The following is a 10,654-nucleotide window of genomic DNA, read 5'->3' as shown; positions in this document are numbered from 1 at the left end:
CCCTGAGAGAGCTGAATTAGGCCAGGCAGGCCCAATAAGTCCATTAAGAGGCAAACAGGGGAGAAATTTAGGCTACAAGGAGGCTGCTAATTGGAAGCAGGCTCCCCTGTGAGGGAACAGGCGGGGCTTACATAAAGCCAAGAGACTGGCAAGAGAGATTAAGGGCTGCAGGGTGAAGAGTAGCAGTCACTCACTGAGGGAAGGGGGAGAGAAGGAGGGATAGGAGTCCCTGAGACCTAGTAGACCCTAGGGGAGAGGGATCTGACTAGAGGGAGTGGAAGCAGGGTAGGAAGTAGTCCAAGGGTGGAGAGCAGTAAGGTCAGGGAACTGGAAGCTGCAGACCATGACTGCTTGGTAAAGGGACCCAGAGTAGAGGGTGGGCCTGGGTCCCCCTGCCAACCACAGCTGAGTGGTGCTGCTCGGGGCAGTGAACTAGAGGACTGCCTGGGTCACTGCAGGGGTGACAGGGTCAGGGTGGAGGGCATGGGGCCTGCCTGATTTTGCTTGGGCAGAAAGACTTTGAAGGCATGAGATGGGGAGCCTGGGCACCTCCCCTGCGGAGGGGGCTTGCACCGGGTGCAGGACACTGCGGGGTCAGGACTGCACTGCTCAGAGCTAGGCAAGCACAGAAATAATCTGTGCCCGCCCTTTTCCGTAGTGCTGGTCAGTGCTTTGCGAGGCAGAAGGGGAGTCAAGACTCTGCTCACTCCCTGCCCACCTGCATGGGCTGGGGGCTGTGTCCCAGGGACTGCTTGCTACTTGCCCTGCAGTGCAAGTGACAAGTGCAGGGGAGTATGGAGTTGCCTTGCACCCCTGTACTCCCTGTGCAGGTGTCTCAGAGCAACAGGATCCATGCTGCCCCCCCAGACTTCAAACAGTCTCTTGGAGGATCCCTTCAGTGTGCCAGACCCCCCCCCCCCCAGGGCTCCCACTTCTCCTTAAAGGTAGGCCACACAGCTCAGCACCTCTGAACTGAGCCTCAGGGTGCCAGCCCTCCTGCTTCACACCGCGAGCTCTGCCCAGCTGAGACAGATGCCTGGGCTGAGACTTTTACACTCAGCAGGGACCTAGGCACCTCAGCAAGGATTTGCAGTGACCCCCAGCAGCCCTTTCAAAACAGAGCAGGGTTTAGAGTCCCCTGGAGCGCAGCATCGGGAAGTCCTTGGGCTAGCCCAGAAACGCAAAGGTCTGTACTGGCTAAAGCCAGCGCTCCCTTGAGCCATGCTGCTCTAGGAACCATCTTGGTTTCTTCCACTCTCTCTCTCTTTGCCTGTCAGTCCCAGGGGAGCCCTGTGAGCTCAGCTCTTAACCCAGCCACCCCATAGGCGCCAACTCCATGGGTGCTCCAGGGCTGGAGCACCCACAGGAAAAAAACAGTGGGTGCTTGTTGTAGGAGCAGCCGTGATCTGTGTGCTCTCTATAACCTGTAGGTTCAAAAGGTCTGTTACACCTTCCCCCACCCTTTTTGGCTCCTCTCCCTCCTTGAATACCGGTGAAGTGGCTTTCCCCCTCCCTCTCCCTCCTAGAATGCTTGTGGGATAAACAGGCTGCTTGAGCAGCTGGAAGATCAGAAGAGCTCCCAGGTAGACAAGGTGTCTGGCATGCTGATTAGGCAGCGATCACATGCCCAATGCATGGACACTGCCCGAGGTGGAGTGTGACCAACCAGACATGGCCAAGTCATCTCTAGTCGCAGGCCATGAGGAGCAGGTCCTTAAAAGGGGAAGGGGCCATGTGCTCAGGAGTGCACTCACAAGCTTGTACCTCCCGTGAAGGCCCTTCGCCCGGACCGCCTGGCCAGTGTTCGCCGCGTTGCATTCCATCGTGCCTCGGGAAGACTTACCTTCATCGCACCCTCCATCGCTGCGCTGTGGGACACTTACCTTGAAGGATCCTGACATCTCCAGTGCCGTGCCTGGCCTGGGAGCGTGAGTATGCGAGTGTGAGTGTGACACCCTCCCCCCCTTCTTTTGAGCTTAGCTATCAGTATAATAAATGTGTTGCTTTCTGCCAAACTCTGGTGGGTCATTAGTCCTCCCTAAGCTTACTAGCTGGCCCAATTTTGGGTAACAGTGCTCAGCACCCACCAGCAGCCCCGCGGATCAGCACCTCCCCTTCCCCTCCAGGGCCTCCCACCTGCTGGTGATCAGCTGTTCAGCGGTGTGCAGGAGGCACTGGGGGGAGGGGGCAGAGTGGGGGTGGGAAGTGGTGGGGTGGGGGGCAGTGCAGGATGGGAAGAGGCTGGGTGGGATTGGAGCCTTGGGGGAAGGGCTGGAGTGTGGGCAGGGCCTGGGGCAGAGCGGGGATTGAGCACCCCCTGGAAACTGAGGAAGTCGGTACCTCTGCACCTGACACCTTTTTCCATTGTTCTCTGGCTTGGGGCCTTGCTCTGCTTCCCTGGAGAGAGGTGTGTGTGGGGGGGGGGGAATCTCCTTCCTCTTGCCTCTCAGGCGCTAGATATGAATGTCCCGGCCATGTGGGTTTCCATTGTCCATTCCTGATCCTCCATTCACAAGGGAGACTTGATTCAGTTTGCTAATGGCTCTGGTCTCCAGCCAGACTTGCTACGTGAATCCAACACCTCATCCTTTCCCTTTTCACTTCGTGCACAGCGATGAAAAGCGCAGAGGGAAACAGAGGGTGCATAGGAATCATAAAAGTGTTCCCACATTTATCAGAGCCGGCATGAAGCCAGGGTGACAAGATGGCCCCTTGTGTGGCTAGCAAATACTTGTTTGAATGGTAAAGCTCAGCGCCACTGAGTCTGAATACTGAAATGAATAAGAAGTAACCTCTACCCTAGAGTCTGAATACTGAAATGAATAAGAAGTAACCCTTTGCTATGGAAAAACCATTGCCGTTTTTTTGTAACCAGGTTCTGGGCTTAGTCCCTCTCCAAGCAGCCCTACAGCCAGGTGTAGAAGAGAGTCGAAGGCACAGAGCACTTCAGGGTCCTTCAGGAGAAAAGAACTCTGATTTTGAAAAATGTGCCATTAGGCAGCTAACTTGTGTGTGCAATTAATGACATTGTGCAAAGCACCATTTCAATGAATGGCTGCCCATGTATTGGTAAAAAGCAACAGAGAGTCCTGTGGCACCTTTAAGACTAACAGATGTATTGGAGCATAAGCTTCCGTGGGTGAATGCCCACTTCGTCGGATGCATCCGACGAAGTGAGCATTCACCCACGAAAGCTTATGCTTCAATACATCTGTTAGTCTTAAAGGTGCCACAGGACTCTCTGTTGCTTTTTACAGATCCAGACTAACATGGTTACCCCTCTGATACATGTATTGGTAGGCATTAATACACACTTGGCAGGTGGAATTGGCAAGATTATGTATATAAACGAATTTGTGCCTAGAGTTTTGAAAACATTTTTCAGAATAAGCCCTTAGAAATGTACGCTGGTGGTTATTGTAATTGGAGGACAGAAAAACTGGAGGAGAGACAAAGGGTGACAAGAGAGTGTAGGAAAAATCCTGATTGCAGCCAGCTCGGCCAGTGGCGAGTTTGGCCTCGTGTATGACGGTGAAGGAGGACAGGGAGAGAACAAGAAGGAGGATCCTGGAACCAGACAGAGAGAGGAGAAAGTGTGGCATTCTCCCCTCACTTCTCTTCCCTGTGCTCAGGGATTCAAACAGTCAGTACATTCCCATCTTTCTGATTCGTGCTCTCCTTTGGTGGGTACCTGAGCATTTTGACAGGGAAGGTGGGAAAGCAGGACACTCCCAAAGTAATCCCTAGGTCAGCATCCGTATCTGGATTGCTCCACTGCTACCCGCAGAAAGAGCGTGTGTTGTGCTAATAGGCATGTGTTCAGTTGAGGGTCGCTGTTTGTTTTCATTTAAAGAAAAATTTTCCTGTAGAGTTCTGGGGAAGAACCAAACCAAGAGGAGGGCTCTGAACTGGAGCTACAAACATAGGGATGGGAATGGGGTGGATTAAGCAGCTGCAAGCTGCAGCTAGGGTGACCAGATGTCCCGATTTTAGAGGGACAGTCCCGATTTTGGGGTCTTTTTCTTATATAGGCTCCTATTACCCCCCCCCATCCCCGTCCTGATTTTTCACACTTGCTGTCTGGTCACCCTAAGCACTGACATGCCCATAAATAATACTCATTAGCTCCCATGTGGCCACGGTGACCCTGGGAAAGGTCACATTTCCCTGCGTGCCTTACAGACTAGACTGCCAAGGGAGGTAGAAGAGTCTTGCAGATGCATATGTCCAAAGCTGTAAGAACTTCTGTCGAATTCTTAGGCTGTCTGACAACTCTGTCATCTCTGATCTTGCAAGTTAGCAGCGAAGGCTGATTCATGAGTCTGGCTCAGTGATTGTCTCTTTCTAGTTTTGTTCCTCTGGGGTTTTGTTTACTCTGCGCACTTTGTGAATATTTTTTAAGCAATTGCTAAGAAAATAGTACGGTAACCTAGCAATGATGCTGTTGCATTAATCAGAATCGCAGCTTATTTTGCAGTCATCTCTTTGCGGGGTTAGTCTCTGCCATCCAGGCAATCAAAGGCTTTTAAAATATATTTGTTAATCTGACCTTGCAAGGCGCATGGGTTGGGAGCTGGAGCTGGATAGTTGGAGTGCATCCATCAAATATCTTGGGTAATCCATGTTTTTGCCTAAGCCGGTAATAGCTAACGGATTCCTGTTCACTTCAAAGGAAGTCGGATAGGGCCCAGTCTCTGTCCAGTCTCACCATCCTTACAACCTGACTTATTTTCCAGGCCTCTCCCTCTCCTTTTTAGAAGATCCTCTGGTTGTTCTCACCTCCACTGCAACTTCACTTTCTTTCTGTGTAATATCTCCACAGTGTGTCCCTTCCTCTTTTCCATGCCATCCTGATTCTGGCATAGGGTCTGTTCCCACCTCAACTACCTACCTTCCTCCTCTATGGCCTCACCAATACAGATGGTCACAAATTTTCTGTTTAAACTGTTTTTTGACAAAAAAAACAACAACCCTGGGTTTTGGTTAAACACCATTTTTTGTGATGTGTCTGCTTGCTGTGGAAAACTTTGAAATCAAAAACCGAATACCTGAAAACCAAAAACCTTTTAGTTTGCAACTGAAACCCCCAAAATATTGTTCAACACCCCCCAAATTCCATTCAGAAATGCCCCATGGGAGTTGTAGTTTCCCCCATTCTCCTCTATGGGCTGGGTTCCCAAGCAGGACTACATCTCTCATGCGGAATGTGGCCAGAGTCTCCCATGATGCACCACGGAGGCTGAGCAAAGCATCACGAGCATCAGCGTCTCACCCATAGAGGAGAATGGGGACAAGAAACACCGGAGCTATAGCTCCCAGGAGGTGCTGCAGCAGCATCTCTAGATAGAAATATGTTGTCTTCAGAGGAAAGTTTTCAACTTTTGGCCAATTTTTGTCTGCTTTTTTTTTTATTATTTTTCATTGAAAATTCATAAATTGTGGTGAAAATGTCAACAAAGGCAAAAAAATTTAAAATTTTCATTGAAATGTTCTGCACTCCCCAGTCCTCCGCCTGTTAACCCTATCATCTCTCTTATTCCTCTAGCCCGTCTAGGACCATCTTCCCTTCTCAGGGCTCTTACAATGCTGTTCCACTGCCAAAAAACTACAAACCCTCCCCTGCTTATGTCTTTAATGTCTGTAATGATTCTGCCTCCTTTCTGTCTTCTCTATACAGGTCACTGCTTACAAGTGGATTTGTTTCTCACATTTTTTTAATGTTAGGCCAATTTTTCAAGACATTGAAAGTCAGAATCAGACTGGTCTTTACATAAGAAACATCCCACTGTGAAGAATCCTGTTCCTCTCCCACGCAGGCCTTTGAACATCACAGCACTGCCTGGAAATCTGTCTGAAAGCTTGATCTACCAGCTAAAAAGTAGACATGAATATTTTAACGTTGGCACATGTAAGAGCTGCTGCTTGTAATTCACACTCCAGGGATTGGATGGATTTTTACTCCTGGTGGATGTTGTGTTATCTGCCTGGTAGCTACTCTCCTGCTGCTGTTCTGTATGTTTTTGAATTTATAATTTAGTTTGGAACTCTTAATATTATTCAAGAAAAGCCTGTACAAGTTCTGTTGTAAAACCTCTTTAAGACAGAGGAAGTTATGTTAAAAAGGAAAAGGGAAGGGTTAACGCTATTTTTGAAGAAATCACAGGTAATAATCAGCGATCAGAAGGGCATTTTACAGCAGTTTGTGCTAACACTGCTGCCTTTCTGCAGAAGTGATGCCAAAACAAGGATCCCTTGGAAATCCTGTGAGGTAGCTCTACAAATGTAGTTACCTGAGAAACAGCTTGAGAGAATCTGCACTAATAAGAGGGGCACCTGTCCCCCAGAAGAAAACAAAACCATAAATGGTGTGGACATAATTACTCAAACACATGCCTTTGCTTATAAAAATGCTATGGATATGGCAACAATGATCTCTGGAAAATGGCATTAGTAAGAGAAGACAAGCATGAAAACACACGACAAGATGTGGGCCATGTGACTGACTGTAGATATGGTAAAGACAGACTGCTGGTGAGATCTCAGCTGTGATCATGTGCATGTCTGAAATGTGAAGGAGAATGCCAGGCCAGCTCACCTTCTGTAATATGTTTCTTTTTCCTTGACGGGCCTGGGGAAAGTTGCTGATGGTACCGGCTGTGAGGGCTTGGAAGCCTCTCTCTGATTTTGCCTGAAGGACAGAGATTATCCACTTTCTCCCATGTTGCTGCCTGGCACAGACCTGTGGGTCCAGGAACATTACAGCCATGGGTCCCTCCATGTTGGATTGGACATGGGAGACCAACCAGTTCATGGCAGTGGGGTCACAAGTTCCATGGCTGCCTGCTGCCCGAAGCTGAGGGGTCTCCTGGGCTGAATCGCCAGTGTGACTCCCGGTCCAAGGAGGCCAGTACAGCTGCACGTTGGTGTTGATAGTTATTGAGAATGAGGTAAGTGAACAAGATGCTGTAGTGATTCACTATCCCCTGCCTCCCTGCTAGCCCGGTACTTCACCATGGGTGTCACAGGAGCAATAGGCCTTAAGAAAGGGTGTTGGGGCAATGGGTAGGCTGGTGTGCCGACACCCCAGTACCAGACCCTGGATCCCAGCTCAGTAATAGGTTTAGGGGCCAGGCGGTGGGACCTACAGATCCTACTCAGCACACTGTGTAAATGAGTCTATTATGCTTGGAATGTCACTCAGAGAACCACCTAACTAACCTTCTGTTTGCAGTGGTGTGAACATGGAGGCCAGGACCTGGTTACAGGTGTAGAGGGATAAGTGAAAAGGCTTTGCTGACCCAGAAATGCGCCAGCCAGTTCTGGGCACACATGGTGGCTGTGTTTTCGGAGTGCTTATCAAAATACTGTAGCGTTAAGCTGTGTCTTTCCCCAAGACTTGTCCCACTGCTTTCAGGGAGGAGAGCACTCATGCTACCGATCATGAGTCCTAATGCCATGAGGCACACCGTGACCGCCCCCACCGAGTGGAAATAATTGCATTTTCAGTCGGTCTTTCTACTCCAGAAAATCCAAATCTTCATCAAACTCCCTAGCAGATCAAATACGCGCAAAGGGCCTGCAATTCAAACGTAAGGGACTCTCCAGTGAATTACTCCTAAAGGTCTGTTTATCTGGTTGAACTAGCATTGCGCTTGTCTAAAATGCCTGCAGTGTCAAAGGACCCAGTGCATGGACTCTTCCGTGCACATTCACATTATCCACATCTTTATTTTCATTTTTTTTATTCTGTCTATGTGGTCTTCAAACATCACCTTGTTTTACAAAGTAACAATAAATAACTCAATAAACAGCTGCCCTACATTAAAAATCTATTACAAAACTGTGGGAGGATTCAGTGACTTTTCTGAGGTTACGTCTTCACTACCCGCCGTATCGGCGGGTATCAATCGATTTATCCGGGATCGATATATCGCGTCTCGTTAAGACGCGATATATCGATCCCCGAACGCGCTCACCGTCAACTCCGGAACTCCACCAGAGCGAGCGGCGGTAGCGCAGTCGACAGGGAAGCCGCGGCCATCAATCCCGTGCCGTCTGGACCCCAGGTAATTCGATCCAAGATACTTCGACTTCAGCTACGCTATTCGCGTAGCTGAAGTTGCGTATCTTGGATCGATTTCCCCCCCCCCCCCCTCCAGTGTAGACCAGCCCAGAGTTAGGATTTAAAAAGGCCTAGGGGAGCAGAAGTATAAGTCTCCTAGATCGTATGACCCTTTAACAGTGCACTGATGTGGCTTTCTGCATGCGATTTTTATATACACCAGGTTCCGCTAAGAGAGTTAAGGACAGTTCAGTCCTTAGACTCTTGTAATTTTAATGCCGTAAAAATCTGGATGAATCAAGCTATTAGTGACTCTCCTTCCCTTTTGTGGCCATTTATTATTATTATTATTTTATAAAATAATATAAATATAAAAAAATAATAAAAATTAGTGCTGATTGGTTGATTCTCAGAACAAAAAGGCACCAATCCAAAGGGCTGGGCATTACTTAAATAGCGCCTACAGTATCATGCCCTGTCAGTCTCACCCTCCTCAACAATATCCAATAATCAAGTCCTAACCCAAACGCCCCAGTGCTCTGGACTGAATGCATAGCCTTGCTATTTGATAGACCCCTGTTGTGTGGTGGAGCATGTGAATGAGGCAGTGTTGGTGTGATGAGAGAGTACCTACATTAGTGTCATTTCAGGGTATTGCCTTTGTTTTATTTTTCATGAAAGTTCACAGACTTCATTGCATATTAAATATGTTTCCATGCCTGGAAACAAAGATCCAGCCAATGTGTCTATTTAATGGTTGTAGATAAGAGAAGCGGATGACAAATGTTCCCAGTGCACAGACAGTCCATTGGCACAGCCTCAGAAGATTAAAACATGAGTAGCTTTTGGAGGACACCTGCTAAACTGCTCCGCCACGCTCAGAAGGGAGTGCATTAGGAATGTCAACACTCTTCACAGCTTCGCTTACTCCAGCTCCCTTCTGCCACGTTCTCATCAGCGTGTGCTTTCAATGATGATAATTTGATTCCCTTATTGATGGACAGATCCCCCTCCTCCGAAATCAGGCGGCACTCCATACAAACCACTATGTTACTGATGCTAACCGAATACCGTATAGGAGAAACCCGGAAAGCAAAGACGCCTCTAGACTGGGCTTTAAAAGGGCTCTGTTGACTAAACAGTTCAGTTCTTAGCCCACACATGTTAATTGTTCTGCAAGACATCATTCCACCTGTAGCATCTGTCAAGGTTCCTTTCCCACTCTGAACTTTAGAGTACAGATATGGGGACCTGCATGTGAACCCCTAAACTGAATTACCAGCTTGGATCTGGTTCTGCTGCCACCACTCCCAAGTACTAACTCCCTTCCCTGGGTAGCCTTGAGAGACTTCTCCACCAATTTCCTGGTGAACACCGATCCAAACCCTTGGATCTTAAAACAAGGAGAAATTAACCATTCCCCCCCCCTTTTCCCCCCACCAATTCCTGGTGAGTCCAGATCCAACCCCCTTGGATCTTAAAACAAGGAAAAATCAATCAGGTTCTTAAAAAGAAGGCTTTTAATTAAAGAAAGAAAGGTAAAAATCATCTCTGTAAAATCAGGATAGAAAATAACTTTACAGGGTAATCCGATTCAAAGAGCCCAGAGGAACCCCCCAGCCTTAAGTTCAAAGTTACAGCAAACAGAGGTAAACCCTCTAGCAAAAGGAACATTTACAAGTTGAGAAAACAAAGATAAACTAACACGCCTTGCCTGGCTGTACTTACAAGTTTGAAATATGAGAGACTTGTTCAGAAGATTTGGAGAGCCTGGATTGATGTCTGGTCCCTCTTAGTCCCAAGAGTGAACAACCCCCAAAACAAAGAGCACAAACAAAAGCCTTCCCCCCACCAAGATTTGAAAGTATCTTGTCCCCTTATTGGTCCTTTGGGTCAGGTGTCAGCCAGGTTACCCGAGCTTCTTAACCCTTTACAGGTAAAAGGATTTTGGAGTCTCTGGCCAGGAGGGATTTTATAGTATTGTACACAGGAGGGCTGTTACCCTTCCCTTTATAGTTATGACCGCATCAGAGAAGTCTAAAGGTGCTGATACAAATGTTTGGTGTTTCATTCTTTCAGTCCCCTGACTGACTTTGTCCCTTCCTCCTGTGCTAGCACCCAAGTGTCTTCAAACAGTTGGCATTTTTGATGAGAGTTTATTGCAGGGTGGCTGTGAGGCTGGGGAAAGGATGACACTTCCCCTCAAAGGCAGCTGAGAAGGGGGAAGAGCAGATTTCCTTTGGCTGTAGACACACTTCCCCTGGTGCTCCTGCTCCTGGAGTTCCTTGGTTTGAACAGCTGATGAATCTGCTCAGTCAGCGCTCCAGAGCCAGCTCTAGAAGTGAGACAAAGGAACCACTTCTTCAGCTGCTGAACATTGGCTTCAGTGGAACTCCAGTGATTTAAGAATGTAAGAACAGCCAGACCGGGTCAGACCTATGGTCCAATTAGCCCAAGATCCTCTCTTCCGACAATGGCCAGTGCGAGAAGCTTCAGAGGAAACGCAAAGAACAGGGCAATTATCCAGTGAGCCATTCCCTGTGGTCCAGCCCCAGCTTCTGGCTATCAGAAGTTTAGGGAAACCCAGAGCAT

This window comes from Emys orbicularis, chromosome 11 (assembly GCF_028017835.1).
Source record: "Emys orbicularis isolate rEmyOrb1 chromosome 11, rEmyOrb1.hap1, whole genome shotgun sequence".
NCBI lineage: Eukaryota > Metazoa > Chordata > Testudines > Emydidae > Emys > Emys orbicularis.
Note: the sequence above shows the minus strand (reverse complement) of the source record.